Here is a 17,810-nt window from a genome sequence, read left to right as displayed (position 1 = left end):
AGTTTTAATTAAAGCTGTGGGAGCCAGTGCTGTTCAGCCCTTTATTGATGATCTGCATGAAGGGATTGAGTGTGTTGGTGACAGCATCAGGTTGGGTGGGAGTGCTGATCTGCTGGGAGGGAAGGAAGGCTCTGCAGAGGGTGAGGAAGGCTGGATTGATGGACCAAGCCCAGTTTTATGAGACACAAGGCGAAGTGCCAGGTCCTACAGCTGGATCACAAGAACCCATGTGCCACCACAGGCTGGGGCAGAGTGGCTGGAAAGCTGCCTGGAGAAAGAGGCCCCGGGGGTGTTGGCAGCAGTGAACATGAGCCAGGTGTGCCCAGGTGGGCAAGAAGGCCAAAGGCACCTGGGCTGTGCCAGGAACAGTGTGGGCAGCCAGACCAGAGCAGTGATTGTCCCTCTGTGCTCTCACTGGTGAGGCTGCACCTCGAATCCTGAGCTCAGGTTTGGGCCTCCCATGTCAAGAGAGACATTGAGGGGCTGGAGCATGTGCAGAGAAGGGAGCAGAGCTGGGAAAGGGTCTGGAGAACAAATCTGATGAGGAGCAGCTGGGGGGGGCTCAGCCTGGAGAAAAGGAGGCTCAGGGGGGACCTTCTCACTCTCTACAACTCCCTGAGCCAGGTGGGGGTCAGGCTGTGTGGGAAACAAGCAATAGGACAAGAGGAAATGGCCTCAAGCTGTGCTAGAAGAGGTTTAGATTAGATATTAGGGAAAAAAAAATAGTGGAAAAGGTTGTCAAGCATCAGAACAGGCTGCCCAGGGCAGTGGTGGAGTTACCATCCCTGGAGGGATTTAAAGGAAGTGTGGATGTGGCACTTGGGGACATGGATTAGTGATGGGTTTGGCTGTGCTGGTTGGGCTTGGTGATCTTAGAGGTCTTTTCCAGCCTAAATGATTTCATTATTTGATGGTCTCCTCATAATAGTAAGACCATTCTGTATATTTTAAAGTCAAAGATCTCCCAAGAGAATATATTTAAAAGAGGAAACATACATGTGACTCTTCAAAGTAGTTTCTAAATACTGGAAGTACATTGACTTCCATTTGAAAGTTCACATCACTGTATCTTGGTTTTGGTTTTGATTATTGTTTCATTTTGATGCAACATTGCCTAAATTGTTGCTAATAATAGACCTGCATCACATCTGGCTGTGTTGAAAGCAAATCTTAAGAAATGTCTGCTTTGTGGAAAATATTGATTGCACTTGCATCTTCTTTCCTAAACATGTGAAACACAGGTGCTTCCACAAAGAGCCTGCATTTGTGCCCATGCACCTGTCCCTGGGAGAGAACATTTAGGCATGTAGTCAGACCTCAAAGTAAATTGGAGAATATTCAAAATCTGTTTCCTTCCTGTTTTGATTCAAGGGGTGGGGGGATATTCTCCAGGGATGCTGAGATGCTATATTCTCTGAGAAGAGTTTGTTTTTCACAAAGATAGGCACCTTTCTATGTCCTGGAGGAGAGGATGGAGAGGGCTTCACTGAAGAACTGGGCTGCAGTTACAAAGGTGCAGAGAGCATTCAGAAGCCAAAGAGCTGCTGGTCTTGTGAATCCTACAGCCAGGCTTATAATAACATTTTTAGAGGTTTGAAGGCAAAAGTGAGTTCTTATTATATTCATTGGTTTAAAGTAATTAGTGTTAATGTAACTGGTAAAAGTTGTATAGAAATTTAATTAGGTACATATACACATTTACTTATATATGTAGTCTAATTCACAAAAATTTTCATGTATCTTTTCTAATCTGTTCCTCTACTAACAGCCTTGTCTTCTTCCTTACTATAAATACACTCAAAAATCATCAATTATTATTTCTTCTATCAACTCAACTTTACTTACAAACCAACTATCAAACACCTCCATGCTAAACCAAATACTTTTGAGGTTGCAAGGCACCTTAAGCTGAATGCATCCCTGTAGCCTCATTACTGAGGGCTGTAGCACTGGTTTAATTTGCTTCTGTCACCATGAAATGGGTCCTGTTGAGTGCATAGGGGTGATTATGGAGGAAGTGTTGTGGCTGTGGGGTGGCTGAGGATGTGCTGGAAGCAGCCAGAGCTCTTCCAGCTGTGTCAGGTTTTGGGAAGTGCAGCACTGAGCCTTGCCCTTGCTCCAGGTAATGGTGCCAGCCCTCCTCAGGGAGCCATCTGCAGGAGCCTGGATGTTTATTTGCCTTCTTGGAGTGTTCTTTATCTTCCTGGGCACGCGGGGAACAAGTGAGTCCCCTCTGGGTACATCCTTCCACGGAGCTGCTCAGCTGTAGAGACATCTCTTAAACTAAGAGGAGCAGTCATAATTATCAGGGGACATTTCTAAAAACACCAGGCAGCTTTGTTTTGAAAAAGCAGCCTCAGATGGGCCTTAGGTAGGTTGATGTTATGACTGATGGGGTTGAGTAGTCACTCAGGAGGTTTTGTGTTCGTGTCCCCTTTGTGTGATCTGCTGTAGATGGCTCACAGAAAGTTTGATCAATTATTCAGCAAGGGCTGAGTCTAAGCTGCCTCAGAGCTGGCAAGCCACTGCCTCTACAGACTGGTGTGGCTGGTTCTTATTTAGGCACTCTGACTTGGCTCAGAGTGTTCTTTGTGCAGTCTTGGGAGATGAATTCCCAATCAGAGGAGAATATGGTTATCAACCAGATACACCCAGCCTGTGACAGTGGCTGTAATCAAATCCAATTAGGTATGCTTTAATCAGTCAGGGGTGCTAAGTTATCTGTGCTGTCTGGAATGAACTCCTTGGATACTTTCTTTTTATGTTTCAGATAGATTGGCTTTGTGTTGGAGGGTTGAACAATGGGTGGGTAAACAGTCAGTTAAAATTGAGGGGTTCGATAGTTGGTTTGTAAGTAAAGTTGAGTTGATAGAAAAAATAATAATTGATTATTTTTGAGTGTATTTATAGCAAGGAAGAAGACAAGGCTGTTAGTACAGGAACAGATTAGAAAAGATACATGAAACTTTTTAAAAATTACACTACATATATAAGTAAATGTGTATACATACCTTACTAAATTTTCATAAAAATTTTACCAATTATATTAACACTAATTATTTTACACAAATGAATATAATTATACATCAGCAGTTGCAGGACTTGGTTAAAACAAGGAAAAGTGACCTTGTGGCAGCCTTCTCAGTGGGAATGAAGGGGACAAGATGCCATTTGTGAAGTCCTGAGAAGAGCAGTGCCAAGAGGAGACAAGACCCCAAAGAAAGTCTCTGATTGTATCAGCTGACAGGCTGAGGAGGACAGTGTTGGCCAAAGAAGGGGCACTGGGAGGGTATCCCAGAGCCCATCCTGCACACAAACCCACAAAATGACACTGGTGATCCCTCTGCTTGTGGGGTCACAGCTGCACTGGGTGGCATCTCTTCATTAACCCTGTCCCCATTTCTGGCTTGGAATCACCTGTGTGGTGCTCCCTGGTGAAATGAGCAGTGCAGGGACCCTGAGCAGCAGATAGTGCTTACTCCTACAGCTGGCAGGTGTGTTTTTATGATTGTTGTTACTCTAGGAAACAAACAAAAAAAAAAACCAACAGGTTTTCAGAAGCCAGAACTACTTATTTTGGGTCAAAACAAGAGTTTTCAAACACTTAACACTTCTTATAAAAATGTGGAAAATCAAAATGTGGTTTACATCTCAGAAGTGTTTAGGGAGCATATTCAGATAATGTACATAAATTTAAAAAAAAATTCCCCCAAATGTTTCCCACCACGTTATCCTGACAACCAAGGCTTGCTCTGTTGGAACAAGAATGTTTGGTGGCTGAACAAAAACCCAGTAATTGTAACAAATTCTACTCAGGTCCTTTTGGTGTCTCACTGCAATTGAAAGAAGAGAGCTTTCTAAAAGAATTTATTGCTCTTGGGTGTGGCACTTTCTCCTTTCCCAAGCATTATTTCTACCAGTGTGGGGAGAGGGATTCTGCAAAGAGAAGGCATCTACACAATGCTGATTCCTGCTGGCAATGTGAATTTGATCTCAAGGTAAACATTTGGGCCACTTTTTAAAGGCAGTTATTGGCATCTTGAGGTTGTTGTCTGCAGAAAATAATTTGTTATGTATTTTTCAGACAATGGCAGGGGGGCATTGTCTGATAAATGAAGCACTGTTCTAGAGTGGGTATTTCTTCTCTCTTGTTTCCTAGTGGCTCTTTGGAACCAACATTTTCCATCGATAACTTTTGTTGAAAATACTTCAGAAGGTTTGTTGTTCTGAAAGCCATTTTGCATAACATGTCTTGGTTATGCTTTGTGCTTAAAACCTTTGAGTCAACCCTGAAGAACAACACAATCACCATAGAAATCACACAAAATGCTTCATGTGTGGGTGGGTTTTGTCCTCTTTCTTGTTTTGCAGCACTTGAAACCTTCAGAGTTTCTCTCCAGAGGAGCAGATAGAAGGAAAGAAGGCATTTTTTATTCATTGCCACAAGAACTAGATTTGTTATAGCAGCTGATATTTTTGCCTCATTATTTACTTCAGACCTACACATTTAGGTAAAATACCTATTGTTGTTTGATGGAGGTGTAGATTTTAGTTGGTAAAGTTGTGATACTTGCCTTTAAAGACTTAAAAAGATGTGTATGCTCCATGAAACATGGTAGAGTTACAAATTATTTAATTTTCTGGGTGCAAAAATGACTCAATAATTTCTATAGCATCAACACTGCAGTTATATTCATTGGTCATCATGTGGGGGACACAAATGTGCAGGGAGCTCTGCTGAAAAATTAATCCAGGAGGTTCTGTTGCTGTACTTCAGAGTAAAAGCTTGTTGGGTTTTTACTGAAGCTGTAAGAGGTGAGAGGTACAAATGCTCACAGCATTTTGCAGCAGTGCTTTGGGTTCTGTTCTGCAGTTTGAATCGCTTGGTTTGCTCCCTGCATTTCAGTATAACATTAATAATTGTTTACCCAGTTTTACTTGGATTTTATATGATTGTTGTACCACAGACTTTTCAGTGCATTTTGTGCTGAAGTTGGGGGACAGCCTGTAAACAAATGGGAGTGTGTTTCTGGTGCCATGATTTGCTATTGGGAAGCTCTGCTGTGTTTTTTGGGGCAGTTCAGAGTGAGGGATCTGAGAACCTGCAGGTTTTCCTGTCTGTGCTGCTCCTGCTGTGTATCAGAGTGGTTGTCCTGCCTGGCTCCAGCAGCCACAAGCCAATGTTGTCATGGGCTGAACCATGTGATGTGCACCTAACTGTGCATTAATTGCACATTTATTCATATGTAAGGGACACTTCATGGGTGGAAAACAGTGATCCCAATGTGGTGGCATTTGCAGGGGTCCCAGGACGAAGGAAGAGATGAGAATCTTGACTCCATGTTTCAGAAGGCTGTTTTATTATTTTATTATATATATTATATAAAAAGAAAATGATATATTAAAACTATACTAAAAGAATAGAAGAAAGGATTTCATCAGAAGGCTAGCAAGGAAAGGAAGGAATGGAATGATAATAAAATCTTGTGTCTGAGAGTCTGAGACAGCTGGGCTGTGATTGGCCATTAATTAAAAACAATCACATGAGACCAATCAAAGATGCACCTGTTGCATTCCCCAGCAGCAGATAATTATTGTTTACATTTCATTTCTGAGGCCTCTCAGCTTCTCAGGAGAAAAAATCCCAGCAAAAGAATTTTTCATAAAAGATGTCCATGACATCCCACACCCAGTTACAGAGTCTTGACTGTATCTGATGATGTTCTCAATTTAGCCCAAATTCTGGCAACCTCACCTTTCTCATTACCCAGCAACCCAGGCCACACGACCTGATCTGTCCAAAATGACAAAATTTTGTAAAGACAGATTTAGTAAGTTTACTATAATTTAGCAAAGACAAATGGAAAGTTGTCCCTGCAGGAGGAGCCCTCAAACTGTCCTGTCTATGCTGGCACAACTCAATGTGCCCTGCTCTGGTGCTGCTCATGATTTCCTCTCTATCACTGGGCTGTGTGCTGTGGAGGTCAGGTGGGGCAGAGGGGATGTGCTGTTCCTTGCCACTCTGAAAATTGGTTTAGGCATGTCTGAGTCACAGAATGGTTTCTGTTGGAAGGGACCTTAAAGATCATCTTGTTCCAACTCCCCTGCCATCCCCTGGCACTAGGCCAGGCTGTTCCATGCCCCATCCAGCCTGGCCTGGAACATTTCCATGGATGGGGCAGCCACAGCTTCTCTGAACAACCTGTGCCAGGGCCTCAACACCCTCAGAGACAAGAATTTCTTCTTAATATCTAATGTAAACCTTCTCTCTTTCAGTTTGAAGCCACTACTCCTTGTCCTGTTAAGAATCACATCCTTCAGGCTCTGTGAAGATGTCAAGGTGACATTGTTGCCACTTGCTCCCAACCCTGCAAGCTAATGTTGAAAAATCACTAGTTTTAAGTCTCAAAAAGCATACACACCATGACTGACTTTTACTCTGCTCACCTCTGGTTTCCAGATATTTCTCCTGCAAAACCAGGAGCTAGAAACAGAAATGTAAAACAAAGCTGACCTTCTCTTTTGTGCTGACTTGGGTCCAAGTGCTACAGAGTCAAGAAAAACAGCAAATAACTTTAATGGGCTAGCAACTCTGGGAACAGAGCTGCAGGTCCCCCTTTGAGAGGAAAGGAATGGATTTAAGGATTCCCAACAGGAAATCTTAAGGTGGGGAAGGAGTGATTGTAGTGGGCACATTTGTTTTCAGTGCTTCCACAGCAATGACTGTGCAGTCATTTATTTGCCTGCTGAAGGCACAAGGACAGATCTCCAGAGCTGCTGTTCTCCCTGTTTGCCTTCCCATTGCTTCCTTGCTTTTTTGGTTTAGTTCTTTACTCTCTTCACTCCCCCTACCTCCCTCCAGGAGGATGGAAAATTGGGAGTTGTGTTGGCTTACTCACTCAAGAGCTGGGGACCCTGAGGGAGGGTTTCCTTCCCACCCAGACACTGCAGTGAGGTCCATGAGGAACTTCTGTCAGACCTGAAACAGAGCAGTCCCACAGACCCAGTGAGCTGCCAGGTGTCTCCATGGGATGTCGCCATGATGTTTTCTGAAAAATCCCTTTGCCAGGATTTTTCTCCTGAGAAGATGAGAAGCCTCAGAGGAAAAGAAAAACAATAATTATCTGCTGTTGTGGAATGCAACAGGTGCATCTTTGATTGGTCTCATGTGGTTGTTTTTAATTAATGGCCAATCACAGTCAGCTGGCTCAGACTCTCAGCATCACAAGCTTTTGTTATCCATTCCTTCCTTTCCTTGCTAGCCTTCTGATGAAATCCTTTCTTCTATTCTTTTAGTATAGTTTTAATATATAATTTTCTTTTTATATAATATATATAATAAAATAATAAATCAGCCTTCTGAAACGTGGAGTCAAGATTCTCATCGCTTCCCTCGTCCTGGGACCCTCGTGAACACCACCACATTGGGAAGCCCTGCAGCCTGTGTGGACTGCTCTAAGTCAATCAATGTGAGAGGCAGAGCAGCACAGAGGGAGAATGTGCCCCTTTCTTGGGCTGGAAAAAGGAGCTTCAGACTCCTGAGCTGCTGCCCACGTTCTCTGTGCTTGGCAGCAGCAACCACTGCAGCGTGAGCAAAAGTCAAGATTGCCTTGGGAAAGGAGGCTCCCTCACAATGGGCTTCTGCTCCTCTGGCCTTTCTCTTTGGTCCTCTGAACATCTGAAAGGAGCGGCTCCAGCAGGGTGTACTGAGAGAGAATTCTTCAGGAGGGTCCCACAGGCCAGGGCAGTGAGGATGGTGGGGTTCAGATCCCTCTAGGCAAAGCCAGGATTTCCCCTCAGGGCTGGCCTGTTGTATTTGCAGGGAAATGTCCCAGTAAAGGCAGGGATGATGAATATGAGTCCATGTTCTCAGAAGGCCAACTTATTACTTTATAATCCTATAATATATTAAAGAATATTATACTAACTATACTAAAGAATACAGAAAGGATACTTCCAGAATGCTAAAAAGCTAATAATGAAAACTCCTGACTCTTTTCAGAGCCTCAACACAGCTTGGCCCTGACTGGCCAAAGAGTCAAAACAACTCACACCAGAATCCACTGAAACAATCACCTGTGGGTAAACAACCTCCAAACACATTCCACATGAGCAAAACAGAGGAGAAGCAAATGAGATAAGAATTGTTTTCCTTTTCCTCTGAGGCTTCTCAGCTTCCCAGGAGAAAAATCCAAGGCGAAGGGATTTTTTCAGAGAATGTGAATGCTGCACTGGTCCACCTTGTAGCCGTGCTGGAAAGGAAAAGTGCTGCCCACATGATCTCACATGGTGCTTCATCTCTTCAGTAATGGATGATCTCAGCAGGAAACGTAGGCAGAAGTTTCTGTGCTATGGGTTATGGGGAGGATTAGTATGAAAGAGTTCTGCTGTTTTGGTTCATGCTGTCATGGTTTCTGTGAGCAGGTGGGTGCCCAGGGAATTTTAATGCAAAAAATGTCAGATCCCCTAGGATTAGGTGTCAACTGACTGATGATTTTGAGGAATGAAGTCTTGAATTTGGCACATAAAAATAGCAGTTGCGTGGGACCTTGTCACCATTTCCTCTGAGAACTTTAACTTTGGGATTCTGCTGCTGTTCAGTTCTAGTATGTAAATATTCATTCACCAAATCTCACTCTTCTGCACTCTGCCCCCAGTGCCTCCCTGTAGCATTTACTGTGCTAATGGGATGACAATGGGTCACATGTTGCATAATAAGGTGAGGAGTGTAAGGCCTGAACTCCACATGGCTGGAAATGTGTTAGCACCATGATAATCACAAGGTAGCAGCTGTCTTACCCGCTCTTTTTATTTTTCTTTTTGAAACCAACTCCACTTGTTTTATAATTACTTGGGCTCATTATGAACACAAAAATAGCTCCTCTATTTAAGGAGAACAGATGGTTTTTCTAATGATTTTTCCTTAAGATTGAATGAATTGTGGTTGAGTCAGAAACTGCCAGCCCAGAAACGTATGTTTTGATTAGAGAAATTCTTGATTAGGTTAATTGAGTGTGACTCAGTGTGATGTACATTTGGCCAACTTAAAATCTTTCCAACTTTGTCTTGGATAGAGACTGCAGCACATCTCTGAGGACAGAGCAGCAGGGAAGGGCGTGCAGGTGAAGATGGATATGCCAAAGGGATGTAACACTTTGAGGAGGACTGGGAAGCATTTAAAACATGAGGACGCAGTTGTCCATTCACATCTTGTCCCTCAGAGTGAGGTCTTTGCCAAGAGCAAATTCCTTCCAGTTTCCACCTGAGAGGAGCCAAGCTCAGACCCAAACTGAGAGAGCCAAGGGTGCTCCTGGGGACCCAGCCTGCAGGAGAGGGGCAGGGAGAGGAGCTGCAGAGTAAGTTTGCCTTTGGGAAGTCCCTGTGTCATGAGAGGGAGCAGGGATGTGGTTACACTGAGCCTTGATAAGTTAAAGATTTCAGAGCCATGTTTGTGACATCCAGGAGAGAGTGTGTTCTAGCAGACAGGTGATCTTTTCTGACTTTAATAGAAAAGGAGATGGAGGATCTCCTGAGCAGGCTCAGCGCCACTCAAAGTGCTTTGGTTAGGCCATGGAGTGAGTTTAATGTGCTGTAATTTCTGTGCAAGCTCAAGGTTGGTGGGACAGGGTGCAGCAGAGATGATGTGGAGGTCAGCAAAACAGCTAAACTTCAGAGAATAACCCTAAATCTCTGACTTATTGAATATTTTATGATGTTTGCTGGAGACTAAGGGATTGTGATGCCTCTCTGAGACCTCAGTCCTCTTCCAGACACTGGCATGTAGCCAGAAAAACTCTTAAGAGATGTGTCCTGTGCTGCTCCCTTCCTCTGTGACTAGAAATGGCATGCACAAAATGCAGTCCTTGATGCACCCACTGTAATCCAGCACTTGATCTGGATTCAGGACCATCTTCTAGAGACTCTGCATTTCCTGTGGCTCTGTAAGTCTGAATATAAACTCAAACCTCTTTGAGAACATCCCAGCAGCCCTGGCTTTGCAATTCCCAGCATGTCTTTTAGCAGCTGGGCAGCCATTCTTCTCTCTTTTCTGCCTTTTCCTCAGTGCTCCTTATTCCCGCTCCCTTTTCCCTGCGTGGCTCACGAAGCAGAGCCCTCCTTCTCCAGACCTGATCTCAGTGGTGTTGCTGAGACAGCAGGAGGGTGGCTCAGCCACATCTCTGTGCCCTTTGAAGGGCACTTGGTGTGCCTGTGTCCCTTCAGACACGTCCTGTCATGTGCTTGAAATGAATCCTCTCCCACAGCATTCGTGCAGTTTGATGTGAGCTGTGACAAACCAAACCAAAAAAGTCCTGTCCTTATTTCATCCCCTTTTTGTTGGACTCCTGGCTGCTGAGAATTTTAAACTTTCTGTGCTTAAAGGCTCAGACCCACAAGAGAACACTGCATTTGACCTGAAGTCATGGAACAGGCTTCCAAAATTGATTGATAGCACTGGGATTAGGGGTGTGTAGTTGGTTAGAAGTGTGTAATATCACATGGTGGAAAATTTAGAGTTTGAGATTTTAGAATACAGAAATAAATATGAAGCAAGATGGAGGTTTCCTGGTGCAGGCAGGTTGTTCTTTACCTTTTTCTTCATGCTTCTCCATGGGTTTGGGTGATGTTTTGTAATTGGACAGAAAAGTCCACATTGCAGGCTTCCAGGGATCAGTTATTGGGTTAAAAAGGAAAATAACCTGTGTGTCCTTTCTTAATTGGATAGTTTAGTCTTAGAATACTTTGTAACAAAGAGATAGTTAGCCATTTTGTGCCTTGGTAATGAAAAGCTGCAGAACTCATGGTTGTGAGGCTGATAAGAAATAATAAACACCTGAGTCCGAACAGGATCTACATCTGGAGTGCCTTCAATCCAGGCCCAGAGAAACCAACACCTTTTTGTGGGCCAAATTGTGTCTTTCAGGACATCAAGGCAGACATCACCTGTGGGGACAGCGTGTGGGTGTGAAGCAGGAGGTCTGGAATGATGTGTAGAAGATGCTCTGCCAATGCCAGAGGAGAAGGATGAGGTACCAGCCCACCTCCTGCTACAAGGGTGATGCAAATGTGTCCATGTGGCTGTTAGGATGTGATATTGACAGGGACAGTTGATGTAGTTTGATATGTCAGGGTTAAGGTGTGTTTTATCCTCTCCTTGCTGGATTATGAATGGAAAAAAATATTACATTCAGCTGCTTGAAGGTATGTAGGTATGGTAGTGAGCTGTGTTGGAGGATCTTTCATTATGAATCTGAGGGAAAGGAACTAAAATTAATTTTAAATCAAAGCAAAGCACTCGTAGGAGCAAGATCCATTTTTCTCTAGCACTGCACAGAATCTGGATGCAGCAGGTCTGAGCACAGCAATTTTCCATCCTGAAAGGACCAGGTAGATCCTTCATCCTGTGATCTAAGATACAGGAATAGTTGTGGCTTTGGGGAAAGGAGCAAGTAATTAAAAATACAATATTTATTTTTTCTTTGTTAGATTATTTATTTCTATTTCTTTTTAAAATTTTATTATCAAATTTTTATTTGATATTGAAAGTCCTTCCTAAAAGGCCATACCTTATTTCATAGATGTTGCCTTCCTAAATAGAGGCAGGAGCAGGTGAAATATTGTCCAAAATACACTTACAACCACCTGAAGAGTTTGAACCTAAATTCTTGTCTTAATTATTGGCCGTGCCTCATATCTGGTAGACAGCACTCCCCTCTGTGGTGTCTTTAGAGCCGATTTTGTAGGAATTTTTGCCTCGATGCTGGAATGAGAAAGTGAGAGGGGGCTCTAGAGGGCAGTGCAGCATCCCTGTGAAGGGAGAGCCTCCCGGATCCGTTCACAGGAATCCTACTCTGCAGGATGGGTGCTTAAAACAGATAAAAAGAAGGTAGAATTAAGCATTAGTTTTTGTTATTTCACAGGGAGTTTTGATTGATGAAAATTTTTTTTGCACCAAGAAGACTCAGCCCTCTTTTTAGAGGAGCTTTGAACATTAGACAGGCTGTACTAATTTTGAAAAGGTTTTACTCTCTTAAAAAAAAAAAAAAGTATGATATTTTTGTACAATTTAAGGAAACAAAGCTCACCCCTCCTGTGCACCTAGCAGAGTCCACATAGGAACTATTTGTTTTCACATTGTCTTTCCCCTTCTCCAGCACAGCCTTATAATGCAACACATCCTTTGACTGGACGTGCTCCTGTTTCCCTTGTAGAGAGATAAATCAATAAATCATTGTGTCAGCAGAGCACAGCTTGAAGCAACATTTCCCTGTGCTGGAATGTTTTGAATTCCCTTCAGGTGGGAGCTCAGATGTGCCACACACACACACACAAACACACACACACCTGCCTGCTGATGATATTGCAGGGCAGCATCCAGGATGGCAGGGGGGTCAGCCTGGTCCTCAGCGTGTGGAGCCACAGCCTGGAGCCTGCTCCTGCTGTCAGAAGGGCTCAGGAGCTCCTTGCTACCCCATAAACAGCTCATATATGGCTGGCTGATTATTTAATGAGCACTTGGCATGGGTTTTTGCTCTGTGAGAGAGTTCATGTCTCCAGACTGTGTGGACTGTGCTGCTCATGTGGATGAGGCCTTTCAGGGCTGGGCATGGAGGAATCAGGGCTGAAATCCTGCAGAGAGGTGTTTGAGCCAGGACTGTGCCACCAGCACCCTCCTGTAAGGCAGCACAGGAGGGATTTCTATCAACTTTCAAGGTAGCAATACTGCTTCCAAATTAAACTCGACTGCCTTTCACAGCAGGAAAGAGGAGTGTGGTGTTTGTGAGGGTCCCCAGGATGAGGTGAGAGAGGAGAATTTGACTCCATGTTCTCAGAAGGCTTATATTATATTATATTACATTATATATTATATTTACATTATATATTATATTTACATTATATTATATTTACATTATATTATATTTACATTATATTATATTTACATTATATTATATTATAATTACATTCTATTACATTATGCTGTTCTACAATTTTACTAAAGAAAGAGAAAGGATACACCAGAAGGTTTAACAGGAATGAATAATAAAAACCCGTGATGCCTCAGAGCCTCGACACAGCTGGACCAGGATTGGTCATTAAATGAAAACAATTCACATGCTGGATGAACAGTCTCCAAACCACATTCCAAAGCAGCAAAACAGGGAGAAGCTGAAGCTTCCCAGGAGAAGAAATCCTGGCAAAGGCATTTTTCAGAAAATATCACGGTGACAGAGGAGATTACCCCAAGCAGTTCCTCTGGGTGAATGCAAAGGATTTGTATGTGGGCTCAGCATTAGGTAACTGGTGCTTCTGAAATACCTATTTGTTTGTTTTCTAAGTAGAGAACATCTTGTTCATCTGTGCAAATGAGAGATGATGAGAGGAAGGGAGGGGCTGTGGGTAACAGAGAGAACTTTACATAACTGAGGTGAAAAATAAGATGCTCTCATTTGGACCAGAGGGAAGGAAAATTGCTTATACATACTTCCAGAAGAATCCTTTTTCAAAAAAAGAAAGCAGTGTTTCCTCTCTCCTTTCTATCTGCTTCCTTCATTTTCTCCAGTTCTGCCTTTAAAGAGAAGATACATGAGACCTACAAATGCCACAGTTCTACTGTGACTTAATTCTCTTTTTCAGCAGTACCTATCCACCTTCTCTATGGTTTTTGGAAGAGCTGCTGCTGGTGGTGTTTGTCCAGGTGAATTGAACAAGCTGCCTGTCAGACCACCCTGGTTTTCAGACACCAAAATGTAGAATTTTCAAGTAGGAGACCTGTTGGTAACACTTTGTGAATCAGACTGTCTGATGAATGCTGCATAGCTATTACTGTAGTAGAGATTACTGCTAATTTTTGTTTGTACCAATTAATTTCCCTATGTGTTTCCTAATTAAATAAGGTATGACTGTAAAGCAGATTAACAGAACGATGCCAAATTCCTGTCTACACAGCCTCCTTCTGAATGAAGCTTGTTATTTCCTCTATGGTTTAAAACTGAGCCATGTGTGCTGTCTTCATTTAGATTAAAGAGCAAGAAATCAGCTTAATTTCATACTGTTATTATTTAAGACTGCTTTGATTTTTTGAGAAGGGAGATAGCCAAAGGGCTTAATGCCATTGAATGGATGTGCTGCAAGTTCTTGTCATTAGCATTTCTTTTGTGTGCAGCTCCTTTAAGATAAGGGACATCTTTTCTGCTTGGTGTTCTCACACAATCCCTTTGCCTGCCTGGTGCTCCAGGTGTTCAGAAGTGGATAAATAATTGGGGGGAGGGATTTTGTTCTTCCTAAAATCTGAGAGTCAAAATATGGTTGTTGGCTTTTAAATACAGTGGTGCTTTTTATTGCCCTTTTCCCTCTCAGTGATTTGGCCTCCTGTTAATGGGGGTGATCTGCAGAGAACTTGGCTGAATTCTGCCTGTTTTAACAACAAGAGGTAAAGCCCTCAACACTCTCTAAGGAAAAGTCCAGAAACTTAAAATAGATTCAGTGTAAGCAGTGTCTGGGCACACAGAAAGTTAATTGTTCTACTAATGAGAGATAATTCTGCCTCACTCAGCTGGGTCAGTTGGGAGTATAGAAAAGCAAACATGATGACTCTGGGCCCTAAAGCTTCTGCTGGTGTCTCTACTTTTGTAATTCTTGCACTTGCAAGGAGAGAGAACGATCTGGAGTTTAATATTCCCTTTCTTTATGTGCTCTCATTAAAGCTGTGCTCATGGCTTTCAGTCTGGATCTGATGTAACCATCACAGCTCCCCAACTTTACTGGCATTACTTTTGACACTGGAAGATCTTAGCGAGGTTTTAGAACCAATTTCAGCTCACTTGAGCAAGTTGTGAGGGCTTGCTCCTCACCTGCTGGAGCTACAGGCAGGTACCAACTTCAGAGAAAATCTGAGCGAGCACCTGAGGTGGAGAGGCAGAGTTGGCAGCAGTGCTGGGGAAAGCACAGCAAAGTTATCAGTGCTAGGGGAAGCACAGCACTCCTGCATGGTCCTGCTCAGCACACTTATTCCTCAGCTAATGCTGGCTGTGTCAGTGCTGAGGGAAGCACTTTTTTCTGTCCAGCTTGTGAGAAAGCAAGCAGTGAGCTGTGTGGCAGCAGGGCACATCACTGTCAGTCACAGCGTGGCAGGAAAGCTCCTTCCCATTGCTGAGCAGGGGACATGGGGGAGAATCTGATGCTGAGGATGGGACAGCAGCACCTGCTGGGAGACCCCTTGGGGCTGGGTCCTTTTCCAGGGAGCACAGACCTGTCAGTGCTCTGCTGGGATGGTGTGAATTGCTGCTGCTACCTTGGAGAGTGCAAGACAGGCACTGGTGGGCGTCAGGAATGCAAATCTCTCCGAGACTTGACAAGTCTCTTGCAGTTTTGCCAAGAGAGAAGGGCTGGCTGCTGGCTCATCCCTGAACCTGTCTGCCAGTGCCAGGGAGTATGGGAGCCACAGGGGATCCTGGGGTGCTCTAGACAATTTACAGGTGCCTCAGTGCCTGCCTGCCCTGCAGTTTGATGCAGTCATTGCCAGCCTGGTGTGTGGGAGTGGGGACAGACAGAAGGACCTGCCTGGCACTCAGCAGAAGGGGGATGTGGGAGCCATCCTTGAAGCACTGGCAAACACAGAGCCATAATGAAGTTTTCCAAACTGTCCCTGGGGCTGTGGAGGGAAGGGTGACTGTAGCCAGAAGCAAACATCTCTGGTGTGGTATTTTCTGGGGTCCATTGTGGCAAGAAGGAATGAATCTGACTCCATGTTCTTAGAAGGCTAATTTATATTTTGTGAATATTATATTATATTATATTATATTATATTATATTATATTATATTATATTATATTATATTATATTATATTATATTATATATTATGCTATACTAAACTATGCTAAAGAATAGAGAAAGGATACTTACAGAAGGCTTAACAAGATACTAATGAATCTTGTGACTCTCTCCAGAGTCCAACACAGCTGATGGTGATTGGTCATTAAGTCAAAACAATTCACATGGAACCAATCAAACAACCACCTGGTGGATAAACAATCTCCAAAGCAGCAAAAAACAGGAGGACCAAATGAGATAATTATTGTTTTCATTTTTTCTCTGAGGCTTCCCAGGAGAAGGAATCCTGGCAAAGGGATTTTTCAGAAAACATGATGGTGACAGTCTGGTCAGCACCTCATCCCTGACAGCAGGCAGTGCCTGGTAGGAGCACAGGAGCAGGGCTGGCATGAGAACTGCTGGAATTTCCTGATTTCACCCAACTTTCACAGCCTGCAGTGCAGGGATGAGCACCTCTGTCACCCTAGGACACGAAACAACGTGAGCACACACACCACTGCTCTCAAGGTGAAGAGAAAAGGGAAGTTTATTTTCTGACTCCAACATTTACAGATTTCCAAAAGTGACAGTGGATTGGAGAGTGACAGTGCCACCTCTCCAATGACACTGGACAAACCAGCAGTCCATCAAATTTCTCCTCCTCCATAAAAGAATGCAAAACAATAAGTTATTTACAGAAAGTGTGCGGGAAAGTTTGCTGCAAGAATGTAAACATCAGAAGGCTTAGAAAAACTTAAAAAATCAGGGCAACACAGCTCTGCTTCCAGCTCCTGCTGCTCCACCAGGATGCAGGGATGCAAACTGCAGGCAGGCAAGGTCACACTGCTTTCCTGTAAATGGCAGGCATGTGCAAAGTGTAATGGATAATTCCATGATGTCAACGACCAGAAGCAAACGTCTCGCAGGGTGTAATTGGTTTCGCTATAGTGTCAAGTGCTTTTATGTGTTCAGCATAAATATCTTTGCATTGATTGGGAGGAGAAGATAAAAATCGATGATTTACAACACTGAAGTGCTTAGAACATGACATTAAAATGACTCTGGAAGACTTAGCTCATAGGGGACATAGTAAATACTCCAGAGGTACAGGAAATGAAGAGACTCTTCCCAACTCCTGAAATCAAGCAATAAATTTGATAGATGCTGTGTTCCTCTGCCTAATGGGTTTTAATACTGACTTTCTTTTTGTAGAATTGCTCTCTTTTTTGTTGTTTAGTTGTGGTTATTTTTTACTCTTATTTGTTTGGATGTTTAGGACCCCAGGCTAAAGGGAGACATTGTTTTTTCATGAGGAAGCTCTACAGCTTGAGCAAAATGGGAAACAAATCCTGTTTTGCCTGGCTTTGTACACTAAGCACCAGGAGTGTGTCCTGAATTATGAGTGCTGAGGAGCACAGATAATCACAGAAAATAAAGCTGGGCAGGACCACAGATCCATCCCTTTGCCCCACATCCAGATGAATTGTATGTAACTCACTGCTGACAGATTTTCTTGCTGCAATTTAAGTGCAGAGATCAGATAAATCTCCATTCTATCCATAGTGATTTTTTATTTCCCCTTTCTTTGTATCTCCTTGTGTCACATGTTTTCTACAGGCTTTTTTTTTCTTTTTTGGTTTGGTGTTTTTTGGGGTTTTTTTTGGTGGGTTTTTTGTTTTTGTTTCTTTTTTTTTACTAGGCCTTTAAATTGCCCCTTTTTTTACCCCCACTAAGTTACCAGACATGAGATGTAGTCACAGTACTTTGATTCCTCCCAGTCTAGAAAATAAGACACAGTGGTTTTTGATGGAAGCATTTATGTGCTACTTTGGTACTTTTGTATTAGTCAGGAGAATCCTAACTGTCTTTTCAATGCTGGCAGCAACTCGTGTGATGAGCTGTTCCCTGGAGAGGATAATTCCTCTGAGCTTCCTAAGGACTTGCAGCCTCTTGTCTGGGAATCTCAACTTGAGTTTGGGCTTTAAAGTAGAAGGGAAAAAAA

At 43.2% G+C, this 17,810-nt stretch overlaps 1 protein-coding gene across 12 annotated transcripts in view; it reads left to right on the top strand.

The window, feature by feature from the left end:
• SYT16 (synaptotagmin 16) overlaps positions 1–17,810 on the top strand; it is a 115,970-nt gene that overhangs the window by 2,268 nt on the left and 95,892 nt on the right. For 5 of the 12 annotated variants that reach the window (XM_077180800.1, XM_077180813.1, XM_077180799.1 and 2 more), the window contains exon 2: positions 10,922–11,027. The exons of 4 other annotated variants lie outside the window; for them this stretch is intronic. The gene's annotated coding sequence lies outside the window, so the exon portion shown is untranslated. Of the gene's footprint in view, positions 1–4,371; positions 4,512–6,276; positions 6,341–8,137; positions 8,331–10,921; positions 11,028–17,810 lie in introns of those variants that run through there. 3 more of the 12 variants (XM_077180802.1, XM_077180804.1, XM_077180805.1) reach the window with 3 other exon arrangements.

The sequence above is a fragment of the Agelaius phoeniceus genome, chromosome 6, assembly GCF_051311805.1.
Source record: "Agelaius phoeniceus isolate bAgePho1 chromosome 6, bAgePho1.hap1, whole genome shotgun sequence".
Classification (NCBI taxonomy): Eukaryota; Metazoa; Chordata; class Aves; order Passeriformes; family Icteridae; genus Agelaius; species Agelaius phoeniceus.
The sequence above is the reverse complement of the archived record's forward strand: the minus strand, read 5'-3'. Positions and strand labels throughout refer to the sequence as shown.